We start from the raw sequence: 22239 nt of genomic DNA, 5'->3' as shown, positions 1-22239 counted from the left end.
GGTGAGAGAGAGAGAGAGAGAGAGATTGATTTTAGGTGTGCTAACTAGATGGAACTACATGGGGGAAAGCATATTTTCCCCTGTTAATATGAAAAAAAGGGGGCCAAATTCAAGGGAAAATGTGATTTTAGGTGTGCTAACTAGTTGGAACTACATGGGGGAAAGCATATTTGCCCCTGTTAATATGAAAAAAAGGGGCCAAATTCCCTCATCAACAAGGGAAAATGTGATTCACATTTTCATTTTTCCATGTGGTTTTCCATCTAGTAGTCTGCACCCCAACAGCCTGTTTCTGCTCTTATCAAAATCAAAGGAGGTGGGTTATGAATCTGGCACCATGGTCTCATTTGGTACAAAGCTGGAGTGCACATTGCTGTGGTTGTCATTGTTGTTGTTATCATCATCGCCACCATCAACATCAACAGGAACATCCATTCAATTAACTGAACTGCACATAGGACTTGGCTACAGACGGCAAGGGACTGATGAAGCACCCAGCGAAGTAGAATTGGCATGCATAGGATGTCCCAAATGCAGTGTTTAGAATACGGCAATGTTCCAAGTGCTCCGCAGGTATGATTTTACTTGTGACTCTAACTTGTCGCTCTGTTTGGTGCAGATTTCTCGTCGTGAGCTTGTGGAAGGGACCCTTATTTTTGATGCCCTGGGGCCTCACAGAGCAAAAGTTGTTTGTTTGGATCAGCATCTTTCAGCTAAAAGGGCACTGTTCATGTCCCATGTATGCGCAGCAGTTTTTTACACATCCATCAAGGGCATCTATGCCCAGTAGTGCAATTCTTTGGTGGATTTGCAGACATATTTATTGAGGAATCCTTCCCCTATGGGTGCGCTCACGGGGTGGATCCACCTGCAATAAAACGGCTATTTCTCTTTGGGAGGGGGGGTTCTATCTACCCCTTCCCCAAGTGTGTTTGTGTGTGTGCTGTGCATTCTCTTTCTTTCCGTGCACGAGAGATAAGGGGATTGCATCATGGGGACTAGTAAGGAGGGAGTGTGGAGAACAGGTTTTCTGCAATCTAAATCTTAAAACTAAGTCGCGTGGTTAGTAAGGAGGGAGTGTGGAGAACAGGTTTTCTGCAATCTAAATCTTAAAACTAAGTCGCGTGGTTAGTAAGGAGAGAGTGTGGAGAACAGGTTTTCTGCAATCTAAATCTTAAAACTAAGTCATATGTTAAGTAACAGACTTCCTCGCTATTCCTTTTGCAACGCCTGTGAACTTAACAAGCTCCTATTTAACAGTCTCTTGTTTCTGTAAAGAAACATTTGGGTACATTGTGCTGTCAAAGCGAAGTGGCGTTGCCAAGTTATCATTGTTTGTGACAGGACAGTACATAGCACACTCTGTACTCTCATGTTTCTGTAAAGATACATGTATGTTTTGTGCTGTCATGCAAAGAGGCGTTGTCAAACTACCATTGTTTTTAATGGAACGCTACAAAGCACCCGCCTTCTACGTTTCTAGGAGAAACATTTTCTTGAAGAGACACATTCAACTTTCCCTCTCCCTTTTATGGTTCAAATAGTTTTAAGGTCATCTTCTTTGAATATGTGCAGACTTCAAGGCATTTCTCTCAGAAGCTATACTAATTTCTTGCTGTGAGCAGCCTAGATACCAAGTAGTGCTTGTTGCTAGGTGCTGGTTCTTCAAGTTGTGCAATTTACATTGCTTTCTTGCAAGAAGTGGAAATTGTCACTTGCATGTTGGCACCCTTGGATTGTTTTGGTACCACCACATGTATGTGTGAAAATGCCATACATATCCATTTATGGCATGGAGAAAACACCAGTTTCTTACTATGAGCAGTCTAGTGTGTGTTTGTGGTGGTCCAAGTTGTACAATACGGGATGATTTTTGGGTAAATATGGAGAAAGTAGTAGTTTCTTCACTATAAGCAGTCTAGTGTTTGTTTGTGTGGTGGTTTCTTCAAGTTGTACAGTAAGGGATTCTTCTTGGGGGTAGGTTTCATCTGAAGGAGGCACTGAGGGTATTGTATGGTTGAAGTTGTACGGTATGGGATTCTTCTTGGGTAAGTTTCCCCTCTAAGGAGGTACGATTGAGTTTTTTTTCAAGTGCATTTGATGATACAGTACTTGGGCTCCTTAGGGAGGTCTTGGTCGCTGTCATGCCCAGTTATTGGGTCTTCCGAGGTTATGCCTTAAGAAAGTAACGAACCCGTCCTCATGACCGAGGTACGGTGTCTCTAAACTCTGGTTCACACAGGAGAAAGGGAGATAATAAACAACTACCGAGGGTGGAATAATGTTGATGATGGGTTTGGGAAGACCCTTTAATTTTGGGTGCAGTTGGTGTACGTGCTAATGTGGTGTCCTGATCAGCCAAAACACAAAGGAGCTAAGTTTTTTTTTCTTCTCTCTGACTTGGTTTGATGGTCTAAACGATGAGATATATTTTCCTTCTCTTTTGTTGTATGTTGAAGGTTGACATTATCAAGCTAAATCAAATCAATGTTCTCCTTACAGGTATAGCGTAACGAGGGATAGTGTAGTGGATCCCCTCCTCGCCACTGTAGGTTTGGAGGTAGAAGAGTTGCTGGTCTTGGTGTTGTGTAAGGCTTATTGCTGGCTGTTAGATTTGCTGTTGTGCGTAAGGCTATTTGCTGCTTTTAGATTTGTTCATCTGTTCTTGAAATCCCTTTCCTTGTTTTCAAACCATGTGGATTGTGAGGTAATCTAGTTTCTATTGCCTTCTTACTGTGTGAATTTAATCTTATTGTAAGCTTAGCTGTACGTGTGTATTTTTTCTTTCGGGAAAAAGATCCATCTTTTTTTTTAATCTGTATATGGCTCCTTTAATATAACTTTTCATGCTAGTTGATTAATTTTAATTATTTATTCATGTTGTGAGGTTTATGAATTACAGACAAGAAGTGGAAGTCAATTAGTCAAAGATAAGAGGTCATTCACACTCAGAACAATTGAGATGTTTTAATTATGTACGTATTCAAAATATGTTACAATAGGGGAGGAGCTTATCTTTATGGGGCCTCTTCCAAATTTTTGTTATTGGGTATTTAAATGTTCTGTACAGTCTGTTTTGGTTTCTTTCGGTAGGACCATTTCTTTATGGAAGTAAAGAAAGTTGTCCATCATATCATCATCCAATAGTTTTTTAAAGTACCTATGTAATCTTCTTCTCTAGTGAGTGATACATTATGTATCATGTATTAAGACAATTTTAAATTTAGCTTGCATCGTTTTGTAGGTCTAGGAAGTCTCCATTTTTTTGATTTATCTTTTTAGAACTTTGTTTCTACTCTTGTGCCAATAAAAAAACGCCCAATAAAAATAACGCCCAATAAGATTAAGGAGCCTAGGAAACTCTGAAATAAGATTTTAATCTTATTGGGCGTTTGTTAATTCCAAAATCAACACTAATCTTTGAGATTTTAGCCCGCAATATGCAATCTCATCTCTTTCCTTTCATCATTGAGCTTATATTATTGTTTAGCTGTTGCTACTATCTTAACATTTGTCAATAAAAGCATAGCTTATCCATTAAGTAAGTATTCATAGGCATATTATTTTTAGGGAAGTATAGCTTATCATTAAGTAAGTCTTCATAGGCATATCATATTTAGGGGATGAAATATAACATTGGTTTTTGTATTTGTTTTTACAAAAAAAGCATGGAATGAGGTTACTAAGTTTGGTAAAATCAGGATAAAAAAAAATAGAGTATGAATCTCTTTTTCTGAATTTGTGAAGATTGAAGAGAGAAGTGCATGTTGTGTGGAATCATCTGTACTACAACTCAAGAAGTATTACAAAAAAATTCTCATTGTTAGGAAAGAGGGAAAGCAATTATATAGAATTTGATTATTGACTTAATGAAAGTTAAGAACTTTGTATGTATTTAGACTTTATAGATTTTATAAATTGTACATTTTAACTTTTAATCAGCTTATTGATTGTATTTTCCATTTCTTTTTGCATGTAGGTTTTTTTTCATCAATGTGTATGAGAACTTTTACAAAGTATGAACATCTTCTTGTAGCAAGTTACGGCGGTGAAATACAAAAAACATGTTGATATAGGGAATTCTCATTGTAGAGTGTATTTACCATCATGACACATGGCTAAATATATTTGTGTTATAGGTCTTGCTTGTTCCTCCAAAAGGATGGGAAAGTGGTCACTAATAATGAACATGGTGGTCATGGACATGAGAGGAATACATTTGGAGAGCTTGTGTGTGAAATGGTGTTTGCTTGTGGATGGAGCGTATTTGTGATGATGAGGGAATTGGAATAATGGTTGTTATCAACTTTGCCAATGGCTAAGCATGTGTGAAAAGGGGAGAAATACTTGCCAAAGTGTACACGGATCCATGTGATAAGCAATTACGTCATGGAGTATAGGTCCATGTCATAAGGATGGTGTAAGGGTACATGAGGTACAAGCTAGGGAAAACGGAGGTTTCTCCAATGGTGCAAGACATAATGAATGGTTGAACTCCTTCACATAGAATGGTTGGTCTATCACATTTGCTTTTTTTTTGGTCACAGTTGATATCTTTGACATTTTTGCTCCTCTTACTCTTGTATTCATGCTTGGCTTGAAATTGAAAGTGAGAAAGTTACTTTCGACATTTAGAAAGACATTATAGCACATCCTATGTTTCTTTGACATTCTACTTCTATCCCTCCTTTCTTGGACTCGTGTCCCCCCCTTACTCTTGTACATAGTGATAAACAAAAGATTTGACATTTGGTGGTGTTTTGTCATCCTATGTTTCTTTGACATTCTACTCCTATCCCTCCTTTCTTGGACTCGTGTCCCCCCCTTTACTCTTGTACATAGTGATAAACAAAAGATTTGACATTTGGTAGTGTTTTGTGAGGTATGTAGAAATGCAAAGTAGAAAAATGATCCCATTGGCGTAGAGAAAATGATTATTTCCATTTTTAATCAATAGGTGGGGAGGAACTTGGATCCAAGTCTTCGCATGGATAGAGAGGGTAAGGTGGCTTTTCAATATTTGGCTTGCCTTTGTTGGCTTTCTTGATTGATTGGATTGATCTCACAGTCATCATCATTGGGTAAGAATGAAGAAATCACAGGTCGAGGATGGTAAACTAAGGGTCGTTCCTCTTTCCAAGATCACATCTATTGTGCTCTCTATGAAAGGATGGCGTATTTTTTTTAATAGTGGATAACTTATTTAGCTTGAATATAAATAAAAATGAAAACATGTTTCAAGGTCTTGTGTGATACAAAACAAAATGTCAAGTCTAGAGCTCACCTTAGCCTTGTCGAATCATGCGTTGGTTCTCCCTTCGAGTTGCAAATGCGACTCGCCGATGTGGGTGCGTTAGCTTGTTCTATGGACTAGCTAACATACCCCTCTTCTTAATGGTGATAGCAAAAGGTGATTACATCCTCGAGTTATCCAAGTCGATGGTGAAGAAGTTGTTGGGGTTGAAAGGTGTGGATGGTCGAGAAATGCCATGAAGTTGGTGTCCAAGATTAAGTGGTATGATTCAAAACTGATCTGTAGCTCCCATTCGAAAATGTACCTTTATGGTTGTTGATGATGAGGCTGCACGAGATGTTGGTGCCTATTAATGTGCCTATGGTTGTACTTGTCTAGTAGGTGCAAAGCTCGTGTATATATTGCAGGTGTCAATGCATGGGCATTGGGCAGAGGTGGGCCCATGTAAAAGCTCCTTTTGATGAAAACTTTAACACACCATTTCCTTTGACACTTTTTGTCCCCTTTCTTCGACTATTACATATGGTTTGAGATAGGGAATTGACTATTGATGTGTAGCGATGAGGATGGTCGATAAGGCGGGTGTGAAGGAGGTTGTGTTATCCTTGAGAATAGAATAATTTAGGACACCTAGTACGGCATGTATGTCGGTAAACTACAAGCGATGGGTGGCTTGCCAATGAATGTCGAGACCGTTGGATGTGGCTTTGTAGTGACCTAGGAATATCTACTTGTTTGGTTAGCATGGTTGTGGGCATGTTTTTGCACCTTGGAGGGAGAGGTAAAGCTCGATTGAATTTTGGGCTTTTGTCAGCTTCAATTAAATTGTTGGCTCTTCTCCTTCTTAAGGTTCTTGGTTGCATTATCGGTGATTCTCCTTGTTTATGTCTCTTCTCGGGGAAAGTTTTCAGTCGCCTTCTTTCTCTCTCTTTCTCGTTACTCATCTTTTTTTCACTCTCTCTATTTCTCTTTCTAGCCCTTTGTCTTTCTTTCTCCTCCTCTCTTTGTCTCTCTTTCTTCTTGCTTCTCTCTCTCTCTCTCTCTCTCTTCTCGTCTTCTTTTCTCTTTTTCTCTCTTTCTTTCTCCTATCTATATATACATATATATAAAAGAAAGTTTTTTTTGACATGAGGCACATTTACATCACCATGTAAACCTTTTTTTAAAAAGTTTTTTTTTCTAAGCTTTTGTTTTTCTTGGGTGATGATGTGGCACTATGAGCCTACGTTGCCACATGGCACAAGTGAGCCCACGTCGTCATGTGGTATTAAAATTGTTTTCTAACTTTTTTTTGGTGATGATGTGGCACTTGATTCGAAGATGGAGTTGGGGTACTTGGTGCCATGGCTCTATGAGGAAACTCAACAACACGGTGAGCTTTTTTAACAAAAACATTGGAGAGGTAGCTTGCGCGACATGGTATTGAAGTCTCTCCCTCTTTGATGCACCATAGCTTTGAACATGGAGGCATAGTAAATGGGTGGGGGATGTTTTGGATATTCATATGAATTGGAATTCTCATATGACTTGTAGCTCTCTTGTTTTGGACTCTCAGAGTCTAGTGAACACTCACTCTTTCCACCACCATTTCCTCCCAACCCAACGCAACTCTCTCAACCACCAAGCTTGCTTGTTCTTTTCTCTCTATCTATTACCATCTCTCTCTCTCACTCTCTCTCTTACTATAGCTTTCCATCTCTTTTCTCTCTTTTAGTACACTCTCTTCTCTCTCCGATCATCTCACATCTCTCCATCTCTTCCCTCTCTCTTCTAGTACTCTCATCTCTTCCTCTCCTCTCTCTCAAACCTTCTCACATCACTCTCTTCTCTTTTTCTTCTCTCTCCGATCATCTCACATCTCTCCATCTCTTCTCTCTCTCCTCATTACTTGCTTGTTCCTTTCTCTCTATTACCATCTCTCTCTCTCTCTCTCTCTCTCTCTCTCTTCTTATAGCTTTCCATCTCTCTTTCCTCTCTTCTAGTACTCTTCTCTCTCTTCTAGTACACTCTTCTCTCCAATCGCCACATCTCTTCTCTCCTCTAGTACTCTCATCTCTCCCTTTCCTCTCTCTATTAAACCTTCTCACTTTTCTCTCTAACCATCTCACATCTTTACATAACTTCTCTCTCCCTTCAGCTCTCTCTCTCTCTCTCTCTCTCTCTCTCTCTCGTACCATCTCTTTCTGTTGCCCTCTCCCACCCTTATATTTCTATACTATCATCTCACATCACTCTTTTCTCTTCCTCTCCTCTCTTTCTCTCCTCCTCTCCTCTCTTTCTCTCCTCCTCTCCTCTCTTTCTCTCCAACCACCTCATATCTCTCCGTTGCTTCTCTCTCTCTCTCTCTCTCTCTCTCTCTCTTTGTGTGTGTGTTTGTGTGTGTGTGTGTGTGTGTGTGTGTATATATATATATATATATATATATATATATTACCCTTCACTTTGCTCACGCTCTATTTACCATCTCTCTCTCTCTCTCTCTCTCTCTCTCTCTCTCTCTCTCGTATTGCTTCTATTTTGTGTCTCTACCTTATCTCTCTCCCCTCCTATCTCTCCCTTATCATCTCTTGTTTAGTGGTTGTCTCTTGTCTCCATCTCTCTCCCTCTTCTCCATCTCTCTCCTCCTTCCTCCTAACTCCATCCTCCCTCCTCCTTGTCTCCGTCACCATTAACCCTCTCCCCTCGTCCATTTCATTAGTAGTCTATCATTGTCTCTCCCTTTCTGTCTCATTTTCTCACTTGCTTCTTATTAATTTTGTTATCTTTGATGGATTGAAGTTCATACATTATACAAGTGAGATAGAATCCTCTCTCTCTCTCTCTCTCTCTCTCTCTCTCTCTCTCTGCCCGTCTCTCCCCTACCATCTCTTTTTTAGTGGTTTATCTTGTCTCCCTCTCCCCCTTCTCCTTATCTCTCCCTCCTTGTCTTTCGGCTCTTTTAACCCTCTTCTCTCATTAGTAGTCTATTATTGTCTCTCCCTTTCTAACTCATTTTTTCTCTTCCTTCTTCTTGATCTTGCTATCTTTGGATTGAAGCTCATACATTATAAGGGAGATAGCATCCTCTCTTTTTACGTGTCTTCCTCTTACATCTCCCTTGCTTTTCATTGTTTCTTGCTTATCCTTTTGTTCATGTGAGGCCACAAACTTATCGTTCATTTTGTAACAGAGTACACAACTTCATTTTACACGTACAAATCCTTTGAGTCTACAAACTTAACACTATCTTATTCATCTACACAATACAAAAAATGTTAATTTTTTATTACTTAGTATGATATTGAGCATAAACATTGTTGAAATTGTCAATCATATACCTCAACATGTATTGCTTTTGCTTTCTTTATTCATATATAAAATAAAATTATGATAATTATAAACAATTATTAAACCCAATCACTTGAATATATATAAATAAATATGTTTATTGTACTACAATGACATCTTTATCAAGACATCTTTCACAACGTTCTCTTTGGGATCAATACAAACAATGTTCATGCTTAATTCACATGGTTTCATAGCATATTCTCCACATTCTACATAAAGCTTTACAATTACTTGTTCTTATTTTGCATATTTCTTCTATATGTTATCTCAAAAGTCATATCCGCGTTGAAATCTACTTGCAAAGAAAACATTTCTCTAAATTTCACATAATATGTAACACTCATAATTTGGAGTACTTATATGTTTATACCATACCTTGTTATGCTATCCCATCTGGGTGTCTTTTCAAGTGCATCGTGGTGCAAGGATCAATGATATAATTACGCATGAAAAGTTGTACATGGTTTATTCCAACTATGGTCATGAAGGTAGCAACGGAGGAGAGTATATGTTTGCATAAGAGTATGAGAAGATTTATTGTAATAGAAAGTGATGTTCAATGGCAATCTTTTATGAGAATTGTAAGCACCTCTATGGTTAGGTTAGTCTTGGTCACCTCTTGTCTAAATGTCTTTTCAATCTTCGTTATACACTGCACATTCAGTAGGGTGTCTAATACGATGCCATATTGCTCGGCCTTTTCTATCATTGTTTTCATTTGATACATAGTACCAATGACAATCAAGGAGCCATTATCATCTAGAATGGTCTCACAAATCTTAAGCAATAAAGGCTTGTCTTCATTTATGTGGTGGCATATACGTAAAACATGAGAATTTGTACTTAATATAATACAATAATAATCTAAGATCTTAATGTTGAAAAATTTCTTTTAATTACTTACATGTATAGAGATTCCATGGTAGAATAATGTTATCGGGATAACCATAAATGGAACCTGATGTGGACAACCTCACTATAATATGATCACATCTTGTGCTTGTATTGACATCTTTAATATTAAAGGTTTGGTTTACCTCTCATGCTTTGTAACATATCAAAAAGACATGCTAGCTCCTTTGGAGGCTCTTGGTTCTGAATTACACGACTCTCCTTGTGCGGGGTTTGTAATCACGGCTAACTGTTTAGTAGCATGCCTCTACTTTCTCTCATCCTTATACAATGCAATTCTTCATTTGTCTTCAAACTCATTTGCAAGCAAGGTATCTATAAGGGGTCAATCTCTTGGGTGGCAGCAAGGTACTCATCTTATATGTTACACGTTACTACATTAGTATGAGAATATATAAATGTTAATCATATATTGCAAATATTAGAAGATAGGAGATTGTACTACCTGGAATACTATTTGGGATATTTTTGAAAGTTCACAATTGTACCAAGATGGATAATCCTTTTTTTTAATTTCTCTATCCATGCCTTGTTTATCGCTCTTGTGTGCTTCATAATTGTTTCTTTATTTACTAATCCGAGCATCTTAATGAGGCACACTTTGTTCATAAGAGATGATGAAACATAGTCCACTTCATTCATCCTATGGTAAACAAATTATGAGTTATGACAAAAGATAAAACATCTTGCACTTGGACCATCCTAAGTCAAAGAGATTTAAGAGATATATTCTTGTAATGTGTATGTTCTCTTCCTTGTTTAAGCGAGCTACGATTGTGAGGAGGATCTTCTCCTCTCGCTATCCTCATTAAATTCAATAAGGATAGCATCAACACATGGATGCCTTTATACAACATTCTTAAATGCTACATTCAGTGTGAACCTAATTAGTCTATTGCTATTTTAAAAAACTTAACACTGCGTTCAAAAAGTTAGCACGTTAAGATGACTCGTATTTATTAATCTCCTCCATTCATGCAACAATGTGATAATTATTGTTCCATATAAAACATCTTCGTGGGAACAAGAAGGTTTGATCGCATTCTTGAACTTCTTTTTTTTCATTCACCATATGTCATCCCATCTACTAACATCATTCACGGTACTTCTCTAATAGGATTGTGGGATGAGGATATAGAGCTAATGAACTTGCATCGATTATCAACAACATAGCCATTTGTGTAGAATTTCTTTGTTAGCTTCTTGTACCTAAACTACTCTTCTTATAGAAGGTTTAGGCATAAGTCTGCACAAGGGAATAGGTGGCAAAGGAGTGGATCTCTTTACCTGCAATGTACACACAGAGATTGTGCTTACCACTTATAATAAGACCTTATGCAAGATTACTTAAAAAGTGGATAATAATTACCTTTACTCTGTTTATACTATCTTGTATGAGTTTTTGCCGCACACGAGTTGCATGTGTGACCATGTAGGGATCTTCATTATTGCCTTCTTTTTCAGTTTTATCTTTCATCTCTTGTACTTTCCTTGTTTCTTTCATGGATTTTAAAGAAGCACTATGGGTGTCTGGCATAAAGGAAGGGGTCTCAACAAAAGATGATGCTATAGCCTTGTTCCACAAACTTTCATTATTTTACTCTTCCTCGTACTTGTTACTTTGTGGCTTGCTTATCTGGGAGTAGTGCTCTTTAAGTGTTGTCCATGCTTTGGAGATTTGATTAGATGTTGGGTTTCCATTGGGTGTGGGTCAATATAAATATGATGACATATACAAGATAAATTAATTTAAGTAAATTAAATAATTAATAAGAAAAACATTTATAAAAACACTCACATAATCTCTTGCTGGCTATAAAATGATGTAGCCTTTGCTTTGATTTAATGTGGAGACATCATTATAAATAAGAGAAAAAGGAAGCGGTACTTCTCTCACTTCGACATCTTCAATCGACATGCCAACATACTAAGATGCTAAAGAAACTCCATACATGGTATTAACAGTGGAGTTTACATGCAACACGGTGCCAATAACTACTTTCGTATCTTTTAACGTTAGAATACTCTTTTTCGAGTTGAGGAGGTACCATATTCGAGACAAAAGAAAGAGAAAACAGTAAGAGATGAGGAACAAGAGGGAGGAGAGAAAGAGAAAGATAAATAAAATAGAAAGCAAGGAGATTGAAAGAGAAAAGAAAGAGGATAAGCAAACAAAGTGAACAATAATAGGTAGATCAAGAAAAGAGAGGAAAGAGAGATATATAAATAACGAAAGTGAAAGACAAAGATAAAGGAAGAGATATAAATAGGAAAGCGAGAAACTTTTAGGGTTCCTTATATAGGCAAAAGATAGAAAGGGAAAAGAAGAGAAAGAGGGGAGCAATAGATAAGAATGAAAAGAAAGAGAAAGAGGGAAAAAGAAAGAGAAAGAGAAAAGAAAAAGCCAAGTATAGCTTTTCAACAAGAAGGATGGGAGGGAAAGAGAAGGGAAGGCAAGAAGAAGAGGAGGAAAAGGGAAAGGAAAGGAAAGGGTTCAAGGCAAGAAGCAGGAGAGGGAAAGGGAAAGCAAGGTAAGGAGGAGGGGAGGCTAGAAATGAAGGCAAGGAGCGAAAAGTTAGAAAGGGAGGTGCGAGAGAGAGAGAGAGGTAGGGGAACCTTAACATGGGTCACCCCCTCACTAAGGGCGGCTCTCATTGACTGACTGAGAGAGACCCTCACTAAGGGCTACTCTCACTCTTAGTGAGGGTAGCCCTCACACTGAGGGTGGCCCTTAGTGAGGGTCACCCCCTCACTAAGGGCGACTGCCCTTCTCACTAAGGATGGCCCTTAGTGAGGGTCACCTCTCACTAAGGGTGACGTTGCCCTTAGTAGTGAGGGCAACGCACTTAGTAGTAAGGGAAACCTTGCCAAGGTCGCTCTCACTTTGGGCGAGTCATCCTTAGTAAAGAGAAACCTTACTAAGGTTTCCCTTACTAAGGGTGATCTTAATCTTAAGGTCACCTTTATTAAGGGCAACCCTAATCTTAGTAAGGTTGTCTTAAGGGTAATTTTAATGATGTTATTTTTTAATTAAAGTTTTAGTAATTAAAGTTGTTTAAATGAAATATGAAAGAATAAAATAATAATATAAAAGAATAAAAGAATAATATAAAAGAATAAAAGAATAATATTTATAATTAAAATAATATATACATATGGAAGTTAGTTATGTAAACATTTATTATCAAATATTTTTATTGAAAATGAATTTTAGATTTTGTATATTAATGATACTATTTATAATAATAATTTTTTTTAATGATTCTCATAAATAATAAATATTTCATAAAAAAATATATTTTAAAATTTTAAAATATGTATGGACTTAGTGTTTAAAATTTAAATTTAAATTTATTAGTTTACTGTGCATTTGTGAGTTATTTTGAGTTATGTTTTATGAGACATATAGTACTTTGCAAATAGAGATCTCTTTCTCTTCTATTCTCTTTTAGTTTATGTTTTTGTTTTTTGACTTGGAGAATACAACATTTCACATTTTTGTATGAGGCGGCATAGAGAGTGATATTATTGTTAAGACTATGTAAGGATGTTTTTATATTACTAAACTTGATGATTATGTTGGAATGTTATCGACTCATTTTGGATTGAAGGTTTTTGCAATCAAATCACAAGATGATGGTGTAGATCAACTTATATATATCTAATCAGCTAGACCTACTACAGAGAACCATGTTATATATTTGATAAAGATATAACAACAGAATACCTTGTTTAACTAATAGGATAGTTAAGCAACACTACAGTAGGCATGCCAAAGCAAGTCATCCTACACACACCCTATTACAAGAGTTACTGAAAGTATGTGATTCTTCAATCTCTCTAATGTAAGGAATGTAACAAGCATATGATGACCTTGCACCTTCCTTATTATAAGCTCTTGGGCTTGCTTCATTCTCTCTTCCTCCAACACCGCGAGTTGGGATACTCCTTGATTTTCTTTGAAAGGTTTTCGTAGTCCTTTTGTTTTTTTTTCTTGGGAAGATCAGGTTTCAGTGGGAGATTACTAGCTATCTTTCCAAAGGGGAGGTGGCTCCGAAGCTCTCATTTAAATCACTTTTAATGGTTATACCATCATCACCCTTGATATCTTTTGAGTTCTTGTCCAAACCACTTTTAATTGTTACGATATCATTGCCCTTGGGGGCAACAACTGATTGTGCATTGCATTTATGCATGCTCTCTGAGGTCTTCTTTTGGAGTTGTAGTTCTAGTTCATTAGCCTTTTAGGGGCTATTATAGACTTTGGGGCTTATACCTCTGGCTCTCTGGTTGCATGCTTTGAATTTGAAGTGTGCATTTTATGCCTGTTGGTAGCCTTCTTAGATGTTCCTTCCACTACCGCTCATGTCTTGGAACCTTGTGATGGTATTGAACGGGGGATTGTATAGATAAGTACTCGTTGAAGTGTTATTCGAAGCTTCTGACATGGATGCGATTGTCACTCTATTGGGACAATCCTTATAAGATTTTGGTCGAATTCACAATTAAAGTATGTGCTTCGAAGGAATTATATTAGGTTTTGTTTTCTTTTTTCGTATGAAAGCTTTTCGTACAGAAGGCTTTATGAAAGCTTTTTGTACAAAAGAATACTTTATAAACAAGATGCATTATCCTAAAATGCTTTCGCTCTATATCTTTTCGAGAGTGATAGGGAGAGATAGAGAGTGTAACACACACACACACACACACACACACACACACACACACACACACACACACAAAGAGAGAGAGAGAGAGAGAGAGAGAGAGAGAGACCCTCTTCTCTTTCTTTTGTGTGTGTGTGATTGGTTGAATGTGAGAACTATGGTTTTTAGTTTGGGTTATTGTGAACCATTTTGGATTGTGTTATTTATATTAGTTAAATAGTATTTTTATATTAGTTAGATAATATTTTTATATTAGTTAGATAATGTTTTAAGTTATCTAACTAACTATTTTTTTAATTAAATTTGTTATGTGCATTTTGTTCAATGTGTGCACTCTATTTTAAGTTTTCATAAATAAAAATTAATTAGTTATCTTAATGAATTTTCTTTATGTGTGTTTGGTTTAGTATGTGGGTAATAAATTATATTAATTAGATAATATTTTAATTTATAAAAGAATACTTTATGTTTTCTTATGAATTTGGGCTAGTGTGTGCAAGAATGCATATGGGATAGTTGTGGACATTCTAGTCTATTCTATTTGTTTACTTTGGGTTTGTGTGTCCATTCTTGTTTAACTTGAGTTAGTGTACACATAATTGTTACTTTGGGTTAGCGTGTGCCATCTTTTTTAACTTGGACCACTATGAATGTTTGATTTATTAGGGTTAGTGTGCACATTCTATCCTTTTTCGGGTAGTGTGAACATTGATCTGGTGTGCATGCTTGTGAGAGGTAGTATGTGCACGTTTCAAGTCTGACCACTATGAACATTCTAGTTTGACCATTATGCTTGATTCTTTGCTTAGGGGTTCACCTAAAAATATGTAACTATAGCATGTGAGTTTAAATGAAGAGGTTTTTTAATTAAAAAATTTAAGGTACATTTATAGAAATACATTTACAAAAGGATTTTTTAAATCAATTTTGAAAAATAAACTCGTAAGTCTATTAAAAAAGGGGTCATTTTATTCATAAAAACTTTACAGGTAAGCGGCTTTTAAAATATCCCTTGAATGCACGTGATATATAGGGTTTCCTAGTAGTACACTCCTCCAAGATTCTTTGGCTCAGTGTGCACATTCCACTCTCTTATAAGGTTGTATGAATGTTCTAGATTATTCTATATGCTTGTTTAGGATTAACTATGTGCATACTATGACATCCTTATGAGAGGTAAAGATCACCCACACGATTTGTCTAGGCATAATGTGTATCTTGTTGTAAATAATGAAGTAGATTTGGTATGCACATGCACATGGGGGATGGGGCCTAGGTACTTAGGCTTAGGGTCATTTACATGTGTACTTTTGGGGACCTTGGGCTATATTAGGCATAGGGCTCATGGAAATTGTATCTTTTTGATCATATTTTACTCTATAGACATCTATGTCTTCTTGGTGCTTATGCCCAAGCTTCCATGGTGACCTTCATCCATGTGTTGAACTCTATGTAAACGATGTCCCAAGTTATGGATTTCATATAATTAATGTTTTGTGTTATCGACTCCACGTTAACAAGTTATTCTCTTCCTCCTTTTTTTCATTGGTATCAAAGCCCATATCTTTGATCCATTTCTAGTATTTTTTCTTGATTTTCTTGATTAAGAAGATGGTTATAGTGATTGTGAATGGTGAAAGTTTTATTTATATGGTTGATTCTTGAAGCTTTTGGGTTATGGGCTTATTGGATGGGGACTAAATTTTGGTGGAGTCGTACTAAAATTTTAAATTTCAAGATCAAATTTAGGGAAAAAAGTTTATAAATCTCATTAATTATGATTATTTTTTATTAATCCAAAATATTTTGCTCTTTCTCCCTCTTCTTGCTTGATTTTTAAGTGTTGTAGTGCTTCAATCCTTGGCTAAATCCTTGCCAATATAGCTTAGGGTTTTGATTTAGGAAGTCATAAGCTTCGTATTATAGAGCTTGGCTATGATGAGTTTCATGAAGAATTTTTACTCGTTAGGCTTTCGTCAATTGCACGATTATTGTGAGGTTATGGAGCTTGATATTGAGCTTAAATGCTTAGATTATTTGGCTTAAGGCTTAGTAAAGTCTAGGGTTAGTATAAGATTATAATAAGCTTCACTTCAAGATTCCTATGAAGAGATTTTCTTTGTGATTTTTTCATCGTGAGGCTGCCATCGTCTTCGTTGATTTCCATGGAGTTTGGAGCTTTTATTTCACACATTGGCCACGATAATGTCTCTTCAAGTTGTTTACAAGGCTCAAGTAAGTGTTCTTGGTGCAATATTTGGTGATTTTTGGGGTTTTGTGAACTCTTTTGAAGTGGACCAAACCAGAGATTAGGCTTCACACAAATTGACACAAAGATAAAGCTATTTCTTCATTAGTTCACAAATTTGAGGCTCCATGGGAATCATTGATTGATTGCTACACACTTCTTACATTAGATGATTGTTTTCTTGAGTTTCTTGAATCCATTATCAAGATTTAGGGTTTTCCTTTAAGAAATCTTAATCTTATAGGTTAAGTCTTGATTACATACTAATCAACTTACTAAACAACCATGAGAAGTAATAATTATGGACCTTGTGCTTGTGAAATGATTTCAATATGTTATTGATTAACTTTAGATCAATAGGTTATGGTACTAGAGAGCTACATGCATGATTGGAATCTAATGAGATGTGTTGTTGCCATCATTAGCTCACATGTTATGCATTGACACATTTAGCTTATTGGATGCATTATGATGGATATGACACATTCTTATGCTTAATTTGGATGTTTCCCATGTATTTCTTGAGCCCATGGTGAGGGGCTTTGTACTGGAACCATTTAAGAAAGCACAAGGTTATTGGATCCATGTGTTGTAATGATTTGGCATGTTTCTAGTATGTGTCTCATGCTCTCATCCATTTTTTATGCTTTTCATTAATTCTTGCACCATTAGAAACCTAGTTATGTGGTGAGGATATCTTGGCATTTGATTGGAGAGGCAAAGGAGAGCATTTGCTTGAATCGACCTTGCTATGAGTGCCATGGAAAAGTGGTAAGGTGGAGGATTTGGTACTTGGTGGTGGTGGGAAAGATTGGGCCCAAACCCTTGCTCTTGGATTTCAAACTTGAGTAAGGGGTTGGAAGAGCTTGGTCGGGAGATCGGCAAGCTTTAACACGCTTCATCGACAATCATCTTGTTGGTAATTACATTTGGGTGATTTAATGGCACATGGAACAAGTTTTTAATTGGAACAAAGAAATAGTACAAACAAAGTGAAAAGGATTGTAGTTATTTGGTATATGTATATTGCCTATGCTTGGGTATTGTTTGTGATCACATTTTGGATTGAGATCCGATAGCATTTGCTTAAAGGTTATATCAAATTTTTTTCAAAATGCAATGCCAAATTCTTATCTTGAGTAAATACATGCTATTTAACATTGGTAAGATCATTTGTGGTCAAGCTTGATGCATTAGAGACTAGTTGGACAATTTTAACTATGCGCAGGTAATGTAGAAAAGCTTAATTCAGTCACAAATGGTGATGTTTTGAAGGGGGTTGGGATGTTAGATAACACTCATTATAACTCCCGAATCAAAATTTACAAAGGTGGTGAAATTTGACATTTTTCACCGTATTGTTTTTGGGACAGATTGTACAAAACCTTGGTCCAATCATATAAATGTCTCAATCTGATGGAAAAATGATCATATAGCATGAAATTACATATCAAGATCTTTCCAACAAGCCCAAGTATGCTCGATTCGGAGATCGTTTGATTGGTCAACTTAAAGCAGTTGACTTTTTTCACCGATTAACTTTGGTTAATAGGGATAATTGACTTTTCAAATATATTTTTAAACATCCTTGATCTACTCATAAAGAGAATTTCAATGATCCAAAGATCATGCAAATAGGGGTTCATTTGAGTGTTGTAGTTAAAGATGAGCATGTGAAATCTCAAAACACAGAGGTATATTGCACATCCAAAGTAGGATCCAGGGTGACACACATTCTTTTCTCCATTGTGGATATGGTAGACTAAAGCTTATCAAATTTGGAGTCCGTTTTAGCAAAATATAGCCTATTTGATGTTTTGGTAGTTTTTGACCGCATAGAGCAGAGTGCTAACCGTAATTTAGTTAAGAGGATTTAGGCATGTTTGGAAAGAAAAATTAGGCTTCAATACTCACCCTATAAGCTTCATGACAAGCCTTCAACCTTGTCAATTGAATTCCGGAGTCACTAGTTGGATTAAATCTTGTACGGAGGACATAGTTGGGCAATTTTGGGTCAAGTACAATACTGATGATAGTATTTGCAATGAAAGTTGTGCCATGGGATGAGGAAGATTGCATTGAAGAAGATACTTCGGATGAAGATAGTGACAGTCATAAAGATTCAATATGCATGGATAATGATCAATGTGAGATGAAGACTATGAGTATGATTCGAAAGATATGGAAGATGCTTATGCCTATGAGAATTAAGTTTTCTATGATTCTTTCCATGAGGTCATTCATAGAAATGATGATTGGATTTATGAAAGTGAAGTTGAATCTCAATTAAATCAAGGTGGCTACGATTCTTCCTATGAGGTCACTCATAGAGAAATTGTGTTTGAAACCAAGAAAGTGGACTTAAGTCTCAACTCAACATCCTTGAGAGTGATTTTATGAACTCAATTGATTGGTGAGGATAGTGATGAAGAGGATTTTGATGCTATGCAATCAAGAAGTAATGCATTATTAGGACCAAAAGTGAAAAAAGGGCCTATATCAAAGTGATTAACTTGTTAATTTAGTAGAGGTTTTAGAGGTCAAATGCCTCCAAATATGACGGTTTGGACTAGATTCAGGGATAGATTTGGTTCAAAAAGCATATCTTCGCATTGAAAGCAAAGATAATTTTAACTTATGTCAGAAATCATTTTTCCTTGTTTTGCATACTATCGTTACTTTTTTGTAGTTTGAATGATTTGAATCACTTAATGAAATTTCCAAATCATTTGCCTCCAACACATTTCTCTCTAACATCGCCCTCTCTCAACTTTAGTTTTGCTCTCTTCATGCTTGCTCACAGCATTGTTTAATATTTTTCCATTCTCTTTCACAAATTTTACGACATGCAAGAGATTTTCTTCCTTTGCAAGTCTACTTTCTTTTTTAGACATTCCTACTTCAGATATCCCCTTCTCCCAAAGTAAGTTCCATATGAACATCAAGCTTGATCTTGAATATGCAACTTGGTGAAGTGAAAATCAAAGGTCATTGAAAGATACAACTGAAGTAAACCGACTTTGGATGGAAGGGAGGAAACGCATTGACCTATGGATTGATGGCTGTCTCTACCCAAGTGATCCCTCAACTAGTAGGAGTCCTTCCTTTTCATCTATTCATGATCTACTTTGGTTTTTGTAGAAGATGGTGTAAATGGGATTTATGGCTACTTTTTTAGATTATGTCAATCAAGGAATGAACATGTTAATTATATTTATAACTTAAATAGAGCTATATTAATTTGTTAAACCTATATTTGCGAGCTTGAGAACAAAGTTAAGATTTGAATGAGAAGTTATATAAGTAGACTAAATAGACTTAAAATCACACCCATTGGGTTAAGAGAAGAACCAAAGCAAATGAAATATATAAATAGACTACTAGAGACTTGTGGGGAAAGAAAAAGAAGGATGAGACTTGCTAAACATTATGTCACTCAAATTTCTAGTCTAGATATTTTAAATTTAGGAGATAGGGTATAACTTCTAAATGAAACAATGAATAAGATGGATATTGTAAAATTTCTTCAGCTACTAGAAAATTTATCTTTGGGAAAACTTGTTCTTAAAGAGTTAGTGAAGGATTTTAATTCTCTTATAAATCCTTCACAGGTTGTAGAGACATGTGAAAAAGTTGGGGTTAGTAGAAGAGGATATCGGGCTTTATCTGGATTATGGTTTAAAAAATCAAAACAGCAAAAAATAAAGTCTTTTGGATTGCAATTTGCCAAGGCCACACAAGGTCATTGAAACACGACAACAATTGAATCTAGAAATTTCAAATGCTTTAGGAAATTATTTACATATAGAGGGTTTTGTGCCATATGAAAAAGAAAAACAGCTTGTTTTTTAATATACGACTTTTAATAACATATAGATGGACCTTAAATGGGTATAAATTGTTATGGTGGAATTATATAGAATAAGTATGCATGAGTGTAACGGGCATCTTAGATTTGTCTTGAAGTTGGATAAAGCTCAGTTTAAAAAAAACTAGAAAATGGAAAGAGTAAGCATTTCTCTTATGAATAGAGCATTGGAGTATAGCCAAGGCATGAGAGCAACTCTTGGTCATAGTGTGCAATCAGAGATGGAGCTATGGTGGATTGGCTCTGTCCAAGTACCAATAGAAAGCCATCAAACATTAAAATGACTTTTTTCTCATACTAACATTCCAAGGATTATTGAATCTCAAAATGCAGGTGAATGTTTGAATGTTGATGGTGTTGGTAGTTTTAAAGTTGAGTGGTATACGAGTGCTGATTTAAAGGCATTGAAGTTAATGTTTAGTATAACTGGTGGTGTTAACTCTAAGTATCCTTGTGTATGGCAAGTATGGGGTCAAAAGAGTGGTGTGACAAAAACACTATTGTAAGGCCACAATCAAGAAATAGTGTAGATTTATCAAAATTTAGCAACATTGAAATGATTTGGGATCTAGTCCTACCCATTGAACTTAATAATGTTCATGTTTGCACATTGTATATTGAAATAAGAGTATTAGATAAACTTTTTTGTCTTCCCCTAGACTATGCATATTCAATCAAGACAACAAAACTTTCAGATGAATGCATAGATAAATGGAGAATTTGCTATCAAACATGGGTTTTCATGGTGGTCAAGTTCACCTTAGAAAAGACCCAAATCTTTCTAGGAAGTTGGGTGATGTTCTTGTCGATGTATCAATGGGAGGATCAAAGGCCAAAAGATTTTTGAGCAATCATGACAATAAACAGGTGAATGTAGTGTGGGAATATTGGAAAGAGGTCTGCCAAATAACAACAAATGTGGCAAGAAACCCTCAAGCAGCAAACAAGAGAATGGAAGTTTGGAAGCTTCTTGACAACTTTCTAAAGCTTCTTAGAAAACAAGTAAGTACATTAACTTATGCAAAGGAGTTCAGAAAAGCAATTACTTGTCTAACAAAGGCAATTTAGAAGGCTTGGGGAGAAAAGGACATCACATACTACATGGTAAGCCATATAAAGATATTGTTTACTTTTGATTTGTGAACCATCTTTCTTTGTGTATAAAACATAAGTAACTAGTTACCTTTTCTTATGTAGCATATTCTATATGCTCATGGGCCATTCTTTGTTGAGAACCAAGGACCATGAGCTACATGGAGTACTCAAGGCATGGAAAAATAACATTACCAAGCCCGCACATCATTCTTTCAATGTACAAGGCATGGTGGAGGGTAAATAAGGAGTAATATAATAAAAGAGCTTTTCAATTGGTTTTATAGAAGGCAACCTAGAAGAATTCTAGCTGTTGAACAAGGCATTTTGGAACAAGAAGAGACTGCTCAATTAGTAGATACTTTTCAAGAAGAAGAAACCACTCAAAAAGAAGCATGCATGAAAACAAGGAACAGTTGTATAAATACAAAAATCTATGTATTTTTAACTTCTACAATTAAGGAATATTGCAAATGCAAAAATCAATTGTGTTTAAATATACTTGAGCTTCAAAAGATTACAATCTTGAGGGAAAACTATTTCTTGAGTTTCTTTACATTCATGTCATCATCAGGAAAATCCCCTCTATATCTTAAAAATTTATTTCTCTTATATCCACCAAGAAGGTTAATATCTGTCTTTTGAGATGCCAAAGCATATGAAGAATAACACAAAATGTAGCCTGCCCTTGAAGGCCAAAATCCAAGTCCATAACAAAAAATCCTTATAGTATCTGTTTTCTCTATGAGCATTGCCTTCTTGGCATTGAATTGAATGGGGGTGTAATCCATGAACCTTGATAGGACCTTGAGGGTGAACATGGGGATATCATAATTTTATAAGATGACACTATGAAATATTATAAACA

General features: G+C 36.1%; 2 long non-coding RNA genes across 2 annotated transcripts in view; one reads left to right on the top strand and one right to left on the bottom strand.

The window, feature by feature from the left end:
• The window catches only part of LOC147624319 (uncharacterized), a 6335-nt gene extending 589 nt beyond the window's left edge, over nucleotides 1-5746 (top strand). The window contains exons 1-2 of the long non-coding RNA XR_015269084.1: nucleotides 1-5515; nucleotides 5636-5746. The exon at nucleotides 1-5515 is cut by the window's left edge and continues 589 nt beyond it. This is a non-coding gene — a long non-coding RNA (uncharacterized LOC147624319). The remainder of the gene's footprint in view (nucleotides 5516-5635) is intronic.
• Nucleotides 5747-6668: 922 nt separating this feature from the next.
• LOC147624318 (uncharacterized) lies at nucleotides 6669-11700 on the bottom strand. The gene is made up of 2 exons (XR_015269085.1): nucleotides 10866-11700; nucleotides 6669-10783 (listed from the first exon to the last, which is right to left on the bottom strand). It is a non-coding gene; the product is annotated as an uncharacterized LOC147624318 (long non-coding RNA).
• Nucleotides 11701-22239: the final 10539 nt, after the last annotated feature.

Source organism: Cibotium barometz, chromosome 25 (genome assembly GCF_041138505.1).
Source record: "Cibotium barometz isolate CiBa-2024 chromosome 25, ASM4113850v1, whole genome shotgun sequence".
Classification (NCBI taxonomy): domain Eukaryota; kingdom Viridiplantae; phylum Streptophyta; class Polypodiopsida; order Cyatheales; family Cibotiaceae; genus Cibotium; species Cibotium barometz.
The sequence above is the reverse complement of the archived record's forward strand: the minus strand, read 5'-3'. Positions and strand labels throughout refer to the sequence as shown.